General features: G+C 39.4%; 1 protein-coding gene across 10 annotated transcripts in view; it reads left to right on the top strand.

Annotated features, from left to right (window-relative positions):
- Positions 1–17,566, top strand: part of SNTG1 (syntrophin gamma 1) — an 813,791-nt gene that overhangs the window by 470,686 nt on the left and 325,539 nt on the right. The window contains exon 4 of one of the 10 annotated variants that reach the window (XM_074318422.1): positions 15,940–16,053. The exons of the other annotated variants lie outside the window; for them this stretch is intronic. The gene's annotated coding sequence lies outside the window, so the exon portion shown is untranslated. The remainder of the gene's footprint in view (positions 1–15,939; positions 16,054–17,566) is intronic. 10 annotated transcript variants of the gene reach the window in all.

Here is a 17,566-nt window from a genome sequence, read left to right as displayed (position 1 = left end):
ACTTCTCCACTAAAGTCCCAGATTTCCAGAAAGATACTTGGGTGATTGTCAAACATGTTTTCCTTTGAGTGGATGATGGTAGAAATTTCTGTTCTGCTATTTTGCTGATGTCACCTGACCTGTAAGCTCTTGAGTCAGCCTGTGCTTTCTGAAGTGAGACCATGGCTAAGACTTTATTATTCAATGTCCTGTAACTTGACTTTATTTCATGAATCATCTCAAGTCACTGCTATACACAGTGATATATTCTTGTTTATGTCCTTTGGGCATTAATCTAAGCAGAAATGTAACATATTTTGGTTTCTATGTATTACTATGTAAAGCATATACCATTCTTATTAACACTGTTGAGTGTCTACTATGTATGGGCACTCTAACTATCTTTTTATGTATGCCATCTAACTGAATTCTTCCCATTCACCCGTGGAGGTAGAGATATCAACCTGAGATTATAGTGGAAGAAACTGAAGCTTAGATAATTTAAATAATTTGACAGTTTCTTAAAGCTAGTAAGTGAGTGGTCAGTATTCAAGCCTAGATTTCCTTAACTACAAAGTTAATATTTCTTTTCTAACATTAAGTTTATACTTTGTCTTTTCAGTTATGAATGTGATGTGTGTTATTTCACACCAAACCAGACCTGTGCTTCAGTAAATATTTAAGCGACCATGGGATAAATAGCCCATCTAGGGTTTAAAACTATTGAGTTCTATTTTAAATTTGGACACAAAACAGGTATTTTAGAAAATGTATGCCATTTTTCTGGAACTCCCTTTCTCAGTAGTATAAAGAGGAGGTTATATTAAAATGATCATCAATGCTATGCTTGCTTTTAAAATTTTATTATCTATCTGATTAGAAACATGATGGATTCATAAACTGAGATAATCTTTAAGAGTTTTGATCACTAATAAATCTGCTTCTGAAAATGACTTATTTTCATTATTAACATTACACACCTTTTCTTCCATATTTTTAACATTGTATTCTGCATCTCTAACATAATTGACAAATTATGTTTTTTCTTATAAAATTGAGTAAAATGAATGTGTGCGTTTCTTGCTGTGAATCATGATATATTACATATTAGTGTTCAAATATATGGCTTCTTAGGAGATGACCTATTTTGATGGTGAAGGACTCTGTAAAACAGAAGCTGCCAAAGCCATCTGTCATATTTTTGAGCGCCTTTTAGGTACTTGAGATCTCTCTGTTTGCCAGTAAAATCATAAATTTCCTTGGAAATCTGTAGCCCTGCTAAAAAGAGGGGTCAAAGAACCAATATGGTTTTGACCATCTCCTGGAAGTCTGATCTTTTTCCAGTGTCCTACTGAACTGGAATCTGCATGCTCACAGGATCCCACAGTGATTCCTTTGCATGGAAATTTTGGGTTGTATTTCTCTGAGATACAATTCAATTGTATGCCACATAATAAGTAAAGACTTCAGTTTTTATTTTTAAGTATTTTTTTTAATCGTAGAACATAATTTTTCAATTTATGTTGAAAAATTGACTTTTCAGTGAGAGCCATTAATATTATATTTCCCTTTTACATTCAGAATAGGGTTTCTTTAATAGTTGTAAAGAGAAAAGATAAATAAACTGTTAAAAAATATTGTTAAAACCCAGGGCTGGACATTAAAATCATTCCAATGAAAGTATTATTCTAGGTACAGAAAAATTTGGTAATATTTTTGAAAGAGTACAATTATATTTTCCCCTTACTATCTAAGCGTTAACCTTGTCAAAATATCAGTGTTTTTATTTTTGAAATCATTAAAAAATTGTAATAAGTAACTAAATTCTGTCTAACAAAGTTATATCAGCCCTTTCAAAGTTAGTCAATATTTTTCCTAGACTTCAGTGTATTTTTACAATATTGTTTGGATGAGGGAGTTATCTTTTTTTTTAATTGAAATATATTTGCTATGTAACTTGCAACTTAAGGTGTATAACAAGTTAATTTGATACATTTATGTATTGTACTATGATTGCCATTATAATAATAATTAGCACCTCTATCATATTACACAATTATCATTTATTTTCAGTGGTTAGAATAATTAAGTTCTAATCTCAGAAAGTTTAATGATTATAATACTATATTGTTGTCTATATTCACTATACTGTGCATTACATCTCTAGGGCTTATTTACTACATGTTGTAAGTTTATGCCTTAAACCATATCTGTCCTTTTCCCCCACTACATATACCCTTGAAACCCCCATTTTACTCTCTGTTTTTATGAGTTTGGCTTTTTTAGATTCCACACAGGAGTGATATCATACAGTATTTGTCTTTTTCTGCCTGATATCTCACTCAGCATAATGTTCTCAAGGTCCATTCATGTTGTAACAAATGGCAGGATGTCCTTCTTTTGTATGACTAAATAATATTCTATTGTGTGTATATGTTGTATGTTCTTTATGCATTTATCCATTGATGGGCACTTAGGTTGGTTCCATATCTTGGCTTTTGTGAAAAATGCTGCACTTAACATGGGAGTGTATATATCTCTAGGATACATTGTTTTAATTTATTTTGGGTATATCCCCAGAAATGGAATTTATGGCTTATATGATATATCTATTATTTTTTAAGAACTTTCATGCTGTGTTACATAGTAGTTGAACCAATTTATACAGGGTTACCTTTTCTCCACATCCTCACAAATACGTATGTCTTTATTTCTTAATAATACCATTCTAACAATATTGAGGTGATATCTCATTGTGGTTTTGATTTTCATTTCCCTGATGTTTAGTGATGTTACCACTTTTATTATAAATGTTGTCCATTTAGATGTCTTCTTTGGAAAAATGTCTATTTATTTTTTGTAACGCATGGTAGATATTTATATTGAACAGTATCATTGCAATAAGGTATGTAAAACATCTTGACTTTCTGGCCACTCTCTGTCAGGCCTCTTCATAGACCACATACTCAGGCCATAAGATGATATGGGCTGTAGTAATTACCTAGTAGAGTGGTCTTTAAATTTTGCCCTACAGAGTTCCAGGCTTTGAGAAGAGTGGCTTCCAGCATTCCATGGCTGGATAAATATTATTCCTTAGGTTATTTTATATTTCCTATATATATATTTATATATAGCAGAGGAAAACTGTTTTAGGTTGCAAACTTGTTTCCACATAAATGGAAATGTTTTCATAACGAAAAACAGGGTTCACAAGCTCAAATGCCACAGGCACTGGGAGATAAAATAAACAAGTAAAGGTGTAATGTATCCTGTAAAGAAGAAACAAGTGATTAATTAGTTGAAGAGTGAATGTCCTGCCAGAGTGAAAATCTAACACACAAACAATATATCTACAGGCCATATTCTGCCCTAGGTTTGTTATTAGAGATCTCTCACATTGATATGGAGCAAACTAAAGTGTTAATGAAACAAAATCATTTCTGAAATGTGATGGATGCTAGTGATAAAATATGCTGTTTTCCTTGCTGTCCTCTGAGGACATGAGCTTTGAATCTTCACTTTAATGTCATCAAACCCCTTCAGGCACACAGCTGGGCAAAGTGGACCAACGTGGGTGGTCCTGGATGCTGTGCTGACCTGGTGAAATTATAATCATAACCATAATAAAAAGTGAAAACAAATAGTCAAGGAAACTAGCAAAGAAATGGGAGTTCTTTGGATTTAACCCCTGGAAGTGGTGACAAATTTACAATCGTAGTATGCAGTTATTTTGGGATGTTAGTCCCATAAAGGGAGCCAGGATAAGTTATATTGACAAAATCCTCTTACAGTATGATTAACAATTGGAATTTTACCTTACTTTAACTATGTAGAGCTTATACACTCTTCACTTTATATCTAAAACTAAATTGGCAATTACTGAAAATTAGACCTCATTGTTATGGTTGAAATTTGAGTATTTACATATCCTAGAATGGGTAAAATATTTTTCTATGTCTTCCTTCTGAATTTTCATTGAAATGATTAATAATACTTTTGAATGACAATAGTTAGAATAAATTATGAATTTTGAAATATTTATATACATTGTATCTCATTTGAACTTTATTTACATTACCCCTGAGAAGAAGGGTGTTGATTACTTTCCTCATTGGATAAAAAAGGGTACTGACACTAAGGCTATTTAAGTAAATTATTCAGCAAATAAGTACCACAGTCATTATAGAGCACTTCCTGAATGTGGCCTGATGTTTCCTATACTCCACTAGTCTTCTTTCTGAATTTTCATTAAATTGGATACATTAAGTTCTCACTGAAACTCATACATAAGTTCTTGGAAATTTTAATTTTAAGTGAAATGTGGAATAAAACAAATTTTTCCATGGGCCAATTGATATAAACAACAGTTACTGTATTTTGCCTTGTATATTGCACATCTTTTGCCCAAATTTGTGAGAGAAAAATAAACATGTGCATCATACATGGATAGTACTAGTTCCATATCTATATAACTGTTTTTATTTTTTTTATTTATGCTTATAAGTTAAAAGTATAACTCTAGAAATCAATAATGATATCCTTATACAAAATAATACCCTGGAACACGATAATCAATTTTGTTGCACTTAAGACAAACTTGCAACAATGAAGATTTCTTAGCCTTCTATGATGTGTAAATATGGTAAATTTGTTACCAGCACATAAAATTTCTTGTACTTTATATATGTTCTTGCGTTTTGTAATTATTTGTTACATAAAATTTCTTGTACTATAATATGTTAAAAAAATAAATGCTAAAATTACTTTCTAATACAAAAAACAAGTACTTAAATGTAAACAAATAAAAATTTGAATTACAAAATTAAAACAAAATATTTTTTTCCATTAAAGTTTGGGACTAAAACGTGGGTGCACTTTATACAGAGAAGTGCATTATGTATGGCAAAATGTGGTAAGTTCCTGTGGCATATTTCTAGTCACAAAAATACCACCAAACTTCTAAATAAAGACTCAAAACACTTCTACTATTAAACATTGAAATAATTGTAAGCTATATATTTAAAAAAGGTTAATAAAAACAAGTGAGATAATTATTTTCTAATCTGCTTATTCTAATTGTTGTAGGTTGGCAGAGACTATCCCAACAACTCAGGGTACAAGGCAGAAGCCCTCCCTGGACAAAATGTTCCATTGAAGGGTGCATTTATACCCACACCCACACTCACACCTAATGTGCACATCTTTGGGATATGGGAGGAAGCAAGAGTACCTGAAAAAAACCCATGCAGATATGGGAAGAATGTGCAAACTCCACAAAGATAGTCCCCATGGCCAGGAATTGATTTTTTTTTTTCATCAACATTATAACAACATTGAATGAAATGACGTTATTCAAGGTCCTACTTTACTTGCTTTAATCTGCCTCTGTGAATCCCAGGGATTTAATCTATTTTCACAAATATACCAAGATGCCAAAAAAATGTATACACATTTTAAGAGATATTAACAATTTGATCAATGTTTTTCAAGCAGTAGTTCACCATAATCAGAAGTGTCTGGATACTGATGGTAACCACTTTGAGCACCTCTTGTAATTGCAGAAGTCAAACGTGATTTGTATTTATCTTTTGTTATCGTATATATGAATCCAGTTTTTTCCTTTCTTAAAATATGTATACATTTTTTGGCATCTTCTATATAATACACACACACACACACACACACACACACACACACAAATATGAGACTTGACAATTAAGTTTGTGAACTTGTTGCAATGATGTTGCTAACCTTTTTTGATACCAAAGGGATTATTCATTATGAATTTATACCAACTGGACAAACAGTTAACCAAGTCTACTATTTGGAAGTGCTAAGAAGGCTGAGTGAAAAAGTTAGACGACCTGAACTTTTCACTAACAATCCATGGCTCTTGCATCATGACAATGCACCAGCTCACACAGCACTGTCTGTGAGGGGGTTTTTAGCCAGTATTTAAATAACTGAATTGTAACACCCTCCCTACTAATCTGATCTGGCCCCCAATGATTTCTTTCTTAACATGAAGATAAAAGAAATATTGAAAGGAAAACATTTTGATGATATTCAGAACATAAAGTGTAATACAATGACAGCTCTTGTTCCAAAATTGGCTCTTGTTCCAAAATTCCAAAAGCGTTCCAAAATTGCTTTCAAGGGTGGACTAGGCACTGGCATCAGTGCATAGCTTCCCAAGGGGAGTACTTCAGAGATGACTGTAGTGATATTCAACAAAGGTATGTAGCACTTTCTCTAAGATGAGTTTGAGAACTTAGTTGTCAGACATTATAAACGTATAAATGTATTTCTTTATGAGTTTAATAAAAAGCATTAATTTACTCTGTAGCTCTATTCACTTTCACCTTCTAAGTCACATATGTTGATCATTTTTCCTGTGCTGTTTACATACTGCATTCAGAATTTACTTCCTTCAATCTCATGTCTCAGACTTAAAACTTCTATTCAGAAATGCTGAAGAAGAAAATAGAGACCGTCATACAGTGTATTGTACAGACACGTGCACGGGGAGGAATGTTTTTCAAAATAGAAACAAAATAATTAACCTCAAAATAACTATGTCACCATACTTTGAAAATCTCACAATCAGAGGCAACTTCCTTGTGTGAAGATTTTAAATCTGTAGAGCTCTCCATGTTCTAATAGTTCCTGCCAATGTACATCCGCATGCAGGAGAATGAAATAGCTAGTGAGGCAAACAGACCTGCCCTGGTAGCTCCTGTCCTGGCCAGACACCATGAATCCCATGATCATCCTAAGACAAGTACCATAAATTGTCAACTTCCTGAGTCATCTGCACAAAATAACCACATTTAAAGGAGATGCCTCTTTGGTATTTGACAGGTGTGTGTATGACGATGGTGAGGACAAATGAGCCTGGAGTTTGATATGATATAAATGAGCTTGGTTGAAGTTGTTTTTGTTTGTTTGTTTGTTTGTTTGTTTTTTCCTGAAGTTTTGAAATGGCAAAACCTAGGCAGTGGGTTTTGTAGATCTTCATCTATAAAAACCTTAGGGGATAAAAAAAGAAGAAAACATCAAATGTCTAGAAATATGAATATTGATACCCACCTACATATCCTTCTTGGTTTATTTCTGGAAACAATGGGAAGGTTTTACAAGTTTGTACATAATTTCAATTATTTTATCCATTTTCTAGATTGGAAGAAACAAATTTAATTTTTTTAATGGAAATATATTTGCCATATGACATTTTCTAAGTTTAAGGTGTACAACATGTTGATTTGACACATTTATATATTTTAATACGATTGTCACTGTTTCATTAATTAGCACCTCTATCATATTATGTAATTATATTTTTTTATGGTGGGAATAAATAAGCTCTAGTTTTAGCAAGTCTGATGATTATAAGGCAATAGTGTTGTCTATATTCACCATACTGTGCATTGAATCTCCAGAACTTATTTATTAGTTGCAAGTTTATACCCTTAAACAACATCTTTCTTGCTCCCTCACCCCAGGTCCTGGAAACACAATATCATTCTGTTTTTATGTGTTTGGCTATTTTAGATTCCACCAAATTCAAGAACATAGAAGAGGGGATAATTTTGCAAAATAGGGCATTCTTCAGCTTTTTGGAAGTTTCCTTTAAGCACATATGTCTCTTTCAACATCTTATTTGTTTTATTTCTAATTCACTAGGTCTGCAGTGCTTATCTGGCAATCTATTAATGAATTTCAGAACTTTTCTTCTAAGCGAAGTATCAAATATTGAAAAAGAAAAACCCAAAGGAAAAAAAATCCTTCCTTTTTTTGTAGCATATTATCAAAACTACAAAGTGAAAAATAAATATTCACTCAAAAATGCCAAAAAATCTAGCTAAATAGAATGGCTGAAAATGAGTTTAGCATGAAAACCAAAATCATCTAAAATAGTGATATTATTGCCTAAATATGCATTTAAGAGTTGTAAGATCAATGTAGAAATTTAGAGTCCATGTAAAATATCCAAACATCAGTAAGTGATTGAAGTTATTTCATTTTTTTAAATTGATTTTGGACAGGTCCCTGAGGGACAGACAGACATTACCTAAAATTCTTGACAACTTTGCAAGCAAGTAGAGTAGGCATAACTGGCCAAAACTGATATGTAGGGAAAAATAATTTTACCATGATAAAAAGTACATAAAATTTTCTCAATAATCTCAGGGCCTCTAAAAATGGTCTCTAAAGGAGGATTTGTTCTAAAGAGACAAAAGAGAAGTGAAAGCAGTAAGAGCAACACTGAGAAAAGGAAGTGTTCATATTTGGTGTGGCCTGGCTGCTGATGGACCCTCTTCTCTGTGATACACGTTTTGTATTATCACAGAGCTGCCCCCATAAACACTGCATCTCCTGTTCTCAATGTGGCTAGATGAGAAGAATGAAATGTAAACAAACTTGGTGTGTTCAATTCCCATTTTCTCTACTTGCAGGAATTTGAACATGGGGCAGAAACTGGACTCTCTCACACCACACATGCTGAGGATGGCAGAGAAATAAGATGGGAGAAGAATGGGTTTCAGATATTTTAAATTCACCTCTTGACTATTAAGTTTAGACCTTATACTGTAGGAGAGGAAACAAGTTGTTTGAGCCACTATTATGTTGGAATCTTCTAAAAGTAACCAACCAGTATTCTAACTAATATAGAAAGATGGGGGAGGGGGGTTCTAGAAGAGGGTAAACAATGTCAAATATATGGTGATAGAAGGAGAACTGTCTCTGGGTGTTAAACACACAATGTGAGATATAGATGATGTAATACAGAATTGTACACCTGAAATCTATGTAACTTAACTAACAATTGTCACACCAATAAAATTCAATTAAAAAAAAAAAAAAAGAAAGATAAAAGATGCCTGAATAGTTGCTCCCAAGTGTAATGACGAGCAGGGAAAAGAAGGAGGACACATGCTATAGAGAATTAATTAATTTATTTAGCAGTATCTAATCAATTTATTTAGCAATATGCAATAACAAAAGACAAAGGCAATTAATAGAATATGCTAAAGTGAGAAAGTAAAGGTGGTTAAGACTAAACTATATATATTGATAACAATGTCATGTCAAAGGAGTATACATACATATAAGTTTAAGAGATCCCAATATATGTTTACTATTAATCAAAAATCACTTGGCTAAATACACAAATGACATCAGTAAGGAGCATCCAAAAGTAGTAATAAGCTCTATAGGATAGTAACTATTACAGTAGATGTCAAAAGCTCACCAAACCAGGGGAGGACAATGCTGGAAAAGTCATAAATCAAAACCTTGCCAAGTCTGCAGCTGAGAGAAACTCAGGCGTCTCCCACACCACTGCATGCTATTTCCCAAGAATGTTGCTGCTGTTGCCGTTGTTGTTGTTGTTGTTGTTAGAAGTCAAGGCCTCTTCTGATGCTGTAAGCTTCAAGTTGCATATAATTTTCAAGGTGTTAACAATCTGAAGAATGTTGTTGCTGTTGTCGTTGTTGTTAGAAGTCAAGAGTCTTCTGATGTTGTAAGCTGCAAGCTGCATACAAGTTTTCAAGATGCTAACAAGTTCTCAAGAAGGCTAACTGTGGGGAACAACACTGGAAACGTCGGGAACCAGACAGACCTTATCAGGTTTACGGCTGGAAGTCAGGACGTCCCCTGGTGTTATAAGCTGCATGTTGCTGGAAATCTTCAAAATGTTAGAATGGTGAAAAATCACCAATGACAAATGACCAAATGACGAAATAATAATTACACTGCCAACTGAGGTCTGTCATATATTTTCTCAGATGTACCTTAGAGCCATGTTTCTTGTTCCTGCCTCCCCGTTTGGGAATGACCAGTTCTGGGAGGGTCCGGCAGTTACTGACATGAATCCTGGCCATCCGGCCGAAGGGCCAATTCATCCAGATAAGCAACAAGGCCTGGCAATGTCATCCTGATATAACTTAGCTACTTCTTCACATCATTTGCTGATGTGGACAAAACAGACAGAAAGCATCATCAATCGTATCTCCCCTACTCTGGAGGATGAGACCTGAGACCAAAGGGGGAATTCTCTCAACCCCTGAATATAGAATATTTTTAACCCTAAGCTAACTATCACCTCACATAACACACAGAACAGTAGTTTCATCTCACATCTCCCCTACTCGTGAAAATGAGACCACACAGAAAAGCAACCTCATCTCATGTCTCCCCTGCTTGGGAGAATGAGACCAAAGTGGGAAAGAAAAACACACTGTGTGGGGGCCACATGTCCTCCTGCTCAGAGTTAGACGCCATTTCTACCTGGCTGGAATCCTGCTCACCTCGCCAGGCGTCCAATTGGGTGGAGGCCTCGGTGTAAGATGTCTGCCACCCTCGGAGCCTACGGCAGCAGCAGATTACCAAAAGGAAGGCGATGCCTTCTACGGCTAAGGGGGTGGTGTGCCATCTGGAGGCTTGAGTCTCCCATTCGACCATGCCTCCTGTTCCCAGTGCAGCTCCTCACGGGCCTTCTGAAACTGAGCTTTCACATGCACAAACTGCTCCACCATCCTTCAGAAAGCTTTGCCCGGCTCCATACCCTGCTCGCTGCTCCATTTGTCATGCTGGGACTCATGCGGGGTCTCAGCTCCCGCTCCCCACATAAGAATGCAGGGTATGGTGAGGCCAAAAAGAAACACCCACGGAGCCACAGATAGGGGAGTCACACCACTATATTCTCGTTGGCGGCCAGGCGAGACACAGGAAGCAGGATCCACATGATCTGCAATCCACCTTCCACTTCTCTGCCTGCCAACTGACCAACCAACCAACCAACCAACCAACCAACCAACCAACCAACCCATGCAGTCACGGCAGCTACATCAGCAGCCAATTGGCCAACCGGCTACAGCCGACAGCCAACCAGTCACAGCCGATGACCATCCAATCACAGTTGAAGGTCATTTACTACCCGAGCCAGGATCTTTCCCCGTGAGGCCAAGAACCTGGAAATTGCACTCCTGGCTCTGTCCCCACATTGTCATTTTGACTTTGGGGAAGAGCCAAAAGTCACACAGTGACAGATCCAGTGAATCAGGTGGATGAGGACACACCGTAATGTCTTCATCTGACAGAAATTGCCATTCCAGAAGTGACGTGTGACATGGAGACTTTCGGTTTGTGATCACAAAATACAGTGAATGCTGCTGCTGAGTGTGATCCAATGGAAAAGCAGGGATCTTCAATATAGGAAGGGGCATGTGGAACCTTAGTAACAGTGTGTACAACTTGTTCAGTGCAGTCAGTTGGGTGTGAGCTACAGTTGAGAGAAGGTGTGTTTTAAAGCGTGCCATAAATTATGGATCACGAACAACATATTAACATGAAATGGGCAAATGGCATCATGACAATTCTCCATGTCACACATTGCTTCTGGTATGGCAATTTCTGTCAAATAAAAACTTTATGGTGTGTCCTCATCCACGTTATTCACTGGATCTGACATGGTGCAACTCTGGCTCTTCCCCAAAGTCAAAATCACCATGAAAGGTAAATCTTTGGAATGGATTTAGGACACTGTGGCAGCCATGACCGCACAACTAAAGATACTCATGAAAGAAGACTTCCAGAAATGCTTCAGAAAGTGGTAAGAATGATGGGGTAAGTGTGTTTGAAGAGAGGGGGGTATTTTGAGGGGGATTAATGGCAATGTGTCTTTTATTCTAATAATTTTTTTAAATTTAAACATTCACTGTATGTTTTAATAACACCTCCTAATTTTGCATATAAAACCACAAAATCTCAGTGGTATACAGTATTGCATCATTTAGGATTCTCCAGTTGGATACTTGTAAATCTAGGCACATATATTAACAGATTTATTTCAAGGAATTGTTTCATACTGTTGTGAAGGATGGCAAGTCTGAAATCTGTAGGATTGGCTGGAAGCTGAAAATTATTGGGCAGGAATTGGTGCTGATGTCTTAAAGCAGAATTTATCAGAGAAATGTCTAAGTTTGCTTATAAGGCTTTTTAACTGATTGTATGAGGCCCATCCACATTGCCTAAAATTAATCTAATTTACTTAAAGTTAACTAATTGTAGATGTTAGCCATAGCTACAAAATACCTCTGCAGCAAAACTTATGTTAGTGTTTGATTGAATAACTGAGTACCAGGTTAACTAAGTAGTACATAAAGGTTAATAATCACAATCCACCCTTTGTCCACTTGGCACCAAAACACATCTCCTTATTGTACTAAACCACCAAATAAAAACCATAAACTCATATTTTTAACCAACATTATACAAATATCCTTCATAGGGTCTAAAATATACTAGCTATTTCCTTTGAAAGGAGTGCAAAGTCCTTCAATGGAGTTCACTGTGCTCCTTGGCTTACTGTAATTTAAATGTTGAGATATAAACGTTTATTATTTTAATAAATCCTATGTTACATGATTAGATGATAAGGGGATAAGAGAGGAAAGTGAACAAAGATATTTGAAATGTATATGGTACATACTCACAAAAAAGTTCCTAGCAAAATGAGGAAGAAATACAACTATAGTCCTCATTTTTGCAACTGAACACATCATCATAGGTGGTACTTATAACTATCTTCTTCCACTATCTGTTGTATGTTCCTTTAACATCAACAAGCACCTCAGCTGGTCATGTTTCTTTATCTCATGGGGTGATCCAAAACTTTATTCTCACCTTTGAGAATAAAGGTCCATTAGCAGCTCTGCATTAATTGAGTTTCTTTAGCTTTTCCTTGATTTAATCACAGGACATGGGGGCAATACTAAGAGAAGCCATAAGGTATCTCCTGTAGTCCATACATACACTTCATTCCCTCCATTGCGGAACAGCAGTCCGGTTTCCCTTGGTAGTCAGGATCAATAAAGTAACAAGCAAAGTAACTCCTTCTTTGCTTGTTGATTTTGAGTCATGAGGAGTCCCAAGTGGTTGGGTGGCAGTCTTAACTTTCATTTCAATGAAACAATTGTGTCTCTTGCTGGAAGCACTTCTTCCTTTGGAATGAAGACCTCTAGACCAGCACAGCACAAAGTCAGAGGAATAATAAAAGTTTTGCTACTGAGTCACTATGGGCAATAGTGAGTGGTACCACTCCACTTCATCCCTTGATTCTAGAACCTGTGAATCCTGGCTATGGGAGAAACAGCACCATATATTGGATGCTGATTCAAAGCATGTGAGTGTATAGCTTTCTGGAGAACTTTACCCCACACTGCAAGATATTGCCATGTAGCTGACACTGCAACTGAGCCTTCAAAAGGCCACTATACTGTTCTGTCAAATGAGCTGCTGCTGAATGGTGGAGAATATGGTAAGACCAATAAATTCCATAAGCATTGGCCTATTCCCCACTTCATTTGCTGTTGAGTTCCTTGATCAGAGGCAATGCTGTATGGAATACAAACAATGAATAAGACATTCTGTTAAGTCCATGGATTGCAGTTTTAATCAAAGCATTCCGTATTGGAAAGGCAAATCTGTATCCCAAGTGTTTAGTTCAGTATGAACAGAACACCGTGCCTTCCAAAATAGAAGTAGTCCAATATAATCAACCTGTCACCATGTAGCTGGTTAACCATTCCAGGGTATGGTGCTATTAATATATTGTATGCAATATTGATTTCTACTGCTGGAGGATTCGTTACTGGGCAGTAACTGTAACGATGTTGGCCTTGGTGTGTGGAAGCCCGGGTTGTTGAGCACATGAATGAACAGCCTCCATCCCTGCCCCCAGTGCCACCTTATTCATGTGTCCATTGGGCAATGACAGAGTGGATGGGGCTAATTGGTAGCCACAGAACAGATCTTCCTGTTCACTTGACTTTTAAAATCTTCCTCTGCCTAACTCACCCTTTTGTAAGCATTTGCATGGGACTCAAATATCTTTATGATTTTTGTCCATATAATAAAATTGGTTCATTAATTTTTACAAATGTGTCCTACCAATGTGTGGGGACAGAGCCCCAGACAGCAGTTTCCAGGCTCTCGGCCTCACGTGGAGGGGTGCTGGCTCTGGTAGTAGATGGCCGTCAGCTGTGGCTAGTTGGTCTTCAGCTGTAACCATTGAGCCACTGGCCACTAATATAACTGCTGCGGCTATGTTGGGGAGTCGAGGAGAGTTGAGGGAAGTCAGAGAGTCTGTCGGTTGGCAGAAAAGCAGACAGCAGGTCGCACGTCGTGTGAATCCAGCCTCCAGTGAGACTATAGCGATATGACTCCCCTACCTATGGCTCTGTGGCTGTTCTTTTTGGCCTAGCCACATCCTGCATTCTTATGTGGGGAGCGGGAGCTGAGACCCCGCATGACACCCTGCATGACACATGGCGCAGCGAGCAGGGTCTCCCACACGACACATGGCCCAGCAACCAGGGCAACCATTCTCTAATGGAATGGCTCACTGCTGCAGTACACACATTATGGGGACAGGCTGGCGAGCTGCCAGACACTGTGAGTCAATGGCAGTCATATACGGAACTTACTCAAATCATCAGTGAAATGGGTATGAGACATGCTATTTTTAACCTTAACATGCAGGGGCTGGATGACAAGCTTTTTACAGCCAGAATGACAGATCTGGTTTTGGATACTGCACCTGGGAGTGCTTTTGGATCCTTGGATGCTATTCTTACACCCTATGCCCTATGTAGAACGACGGATCCATGAAGTTACAACTGCCATGGCCACCCTAGGGGATGTTGAAAGCCGGAGGTGAAGGAAGTTAAGACAGGAAGTCTGAACAGTTGAGACCTGGAAGCGCAAATCAAAAGTAAAGGGACAAGATCGCGGGCCTCAGAGAGTAACACGCGCACAGATGTGGCGTGATCTCGAGGCAGCAGGCATCAATCGGGAAAAAATAGACAGATAACCCAATGCATTGTTGTTGGTACTTTGGAAACAATTGCGCCGGAACAGCAATTCTGGAGAAGCCTAAAGGAGAAGTCTGGGAAAACGCGACCTGTTTCACTCCAGGACTTCATGTGACCGCTTGAGGCCGACTCCTTTCAGCTTGATTATGGGTGGGGCCAAGGTACCTGGTCAGAGGGGACGAGTAGGGACCGGAGGCCCCACGTGGAACTGTCCATATGTTGGTCCCCTTCTAATGTACAGAGAGTTTTGGCTCTAGTTGACACTGGCGTAGGTAGCAGTCTTGTTTATGGGAACCCAGAAGTGTTCCCCGGACCAGAAATCTGCACTAATGGCTACGGGGGAAAAACTGTGACTGTGAAAGCCATTTCCTTACCACTGGGTATAGGAAGGCTTCCCCCTCATACCTACAAGGTTTATGTCTCCTGCATTCTGGAGTATATTCTAGGGTTGGACATGGCCTCAGATTACAGACGTCGGTAGAAGAGTTCCATCTCCGGATCCGGGTGGTGAAAGTGGTGACACGCAGGCATGCCCACCACCCTCCTCAAGTGTTGCCACAGCCCTGGCGCGTGGTTACAGTGCGACAGTACCGCCTGCCAGGAGGGCAGGAGGAGATTGGTCGTACAGTATTGGAATTGGAGAAGACACATATTGTGAGGCCAATGCACAGTCCCTTTAACTCCCCAGTATGGCCGGTCAAGAAGCCAGATGGGACCTGGCGAATAACTGTGGACTATAGGGAGTTAAGTAAGGTGATGCCACATTTGCATGCAGCAGTACCTTCAATACACGATTTGATGGATCATCTGGCTGTCTGCCTGGGGACATATCACTATGTAGTGGAAGTGGCCAATGCTTTTTTCTCCATTGACATTGCACCCGAGTTTCAAGAGTAGTTTTCTTTTACTTGGGACGGGCAGCAGTGGACTTTTCAAGTCCTTCCGCAAGGACACTTGTACAACCCCACTATCTGCCATGGGCTCGTGTCCCAGGATTTGGCACAGTGGGATCACCCATCCTCTGTGTCCTTGTTTCATTATGTCGATGATATTCTATTAACATCAGATTCTCTTTCTGATTTAGAGCAAGCAGCTCCCTCTCTTCTATGCCACCTGAAGTCACGCAGCTGGGTGGTGAATGAGGAAAAGGTCCAAGGCCCTGGCTTATCTGTCAAGTTTTTGGGTGTTTTGTGGTCGGGTAAGACAAAGGTTATACCTGAGGCAATTATTGATAAGATACAAGCCTTTCTCCGGCTGACCAAGGTCTCCCAACTGCAGACGTATTTGGGGCTGCTAGGATATTGGCTGACGTTTGTACCCCATTTGGCACAAATGGCAAGACCCTTGTACAATATGATAAAAAAGGGGGCCTAATGGGATTGGGCAGAGGCTATAGAGCAAGCCTTCATTGCCACGAAATGGGCAGTGCAGCAGGCACAGGCTGTGCAAGTAGTGGACCCCGGCCGCCCGTTTGAACTTGATGTTCATGTAACCCAAGAGGGACATGGATGGGGCCTCTGGCAACGGCAGGAGCGTCTCCGGTTGCCAGTGGGATTTTGGTCCCAATTATGGAAAGGAGTGGAGGTCTGCTACTCTCTAATGGAGAAACAGCTGGCTGCTGTGTATGCAGCCCTGGTGGCCACAGAAGCCATCACAGGAACGGCATGGGTGTTGGTTCAAACAACATATCCTATCCAGGGGTGGGTCCGTACGTGGACCCAAGGAGCCAAAACGGGGGTGGCACAGACCACCACCCTCACCAAGTGGGGTGCCTACTTGGAGCAAAATAACACCCTTAGTTCAAGCCCTTTGAGCACAGAGCTACAACAGGTCCTGGGGCCTGTGGAGCTTGTAGCCCAGGCTGAGCCAAGCGCTCTGACTAGAGGGGAGGACTTGGAGCCCTCGCCCTACAAAGAAGGACAGCCCCCAGTACCTGAGGTGCCTGGTTTACCGATGTTCTAGCCTAGGGGCTGCAGCTGTTTGGACAGCTATTGGTGTGCAGCCCAAAACAGACATCATTTGGTTTAATACTGAGACGGGCCAGAGCAGCCAGTGGGCTGAATTACAGGCAGTGTGGATGGTAATCAGCCACGAGCCCTGGCCCTTAGTAATTTGTACTGATAGCTGGGCGGTGTTCCGGGGCCTAACGTTGTGGCTTCCTATGTGGAAACACCAGAACTGGTTGCTGGACACTGTCCACTGTGGGGTCAAGCCATGTAGCAGGACCTCTGGGACTTAGGGCAGAGAAAGGAGGTGACCCCAATGCATGTCACAGGTCACTCCCCCTTAGTGTCCCCAGGTAATGATGAAGCAGACGCCCTAGCACGGGTCTGATGGTTAGAACGGGCTCCTGCCACTGATGTGGCCCATTGGCTGCATGTGGCAGGTGAGCAGACGCTGGGGTCTGCCTTTGAAATGGCAGGAGATAGCAGACGCCTGCTATGACTGTGCCATCTGTGCCCAGGACAGCCCCCAAAGGCAGAGGCTGCCCTGGGAGACACAGCAGATTACGCGAGGGAGGGTGCCCCTCACTCGCTGGCAAGTGGATTACACTGGACCCCTGCCTAAAGCCTGCAATGCGATGTATGCATTCACAGCAGTGGACACTGCTACAGGGTTGATGTTTGCTTGGCCGTGTCCAGCTGCGGATCAGCGTCATACAGTGGTCACTTTTACACGGATGTGCACCCTCCTTGGTCGCCCTCAAGTCA

Source organism: Rhinolophus sinicus, linkage group LG14 (assembly GCF_036562045.2).
Source record: "Rhinolophus sinicus isolate RSC01 linkage group LG14, ASM3656204v1, whole genome shotgun sequence".
NCBI classification, from domain to species: domain Eukaryota; kingdom Metazoa; phylum Chordata; class Mammalia; order Chiroptera; family Rhinolophidae; genus Rhinolophus; species Rhinolophus sinicus.
The sequence above is the reverse complement of the archived record's forward strand: the minus strand, read 5'-3'. Positions and strand labels throughout refer to the sequence as shown.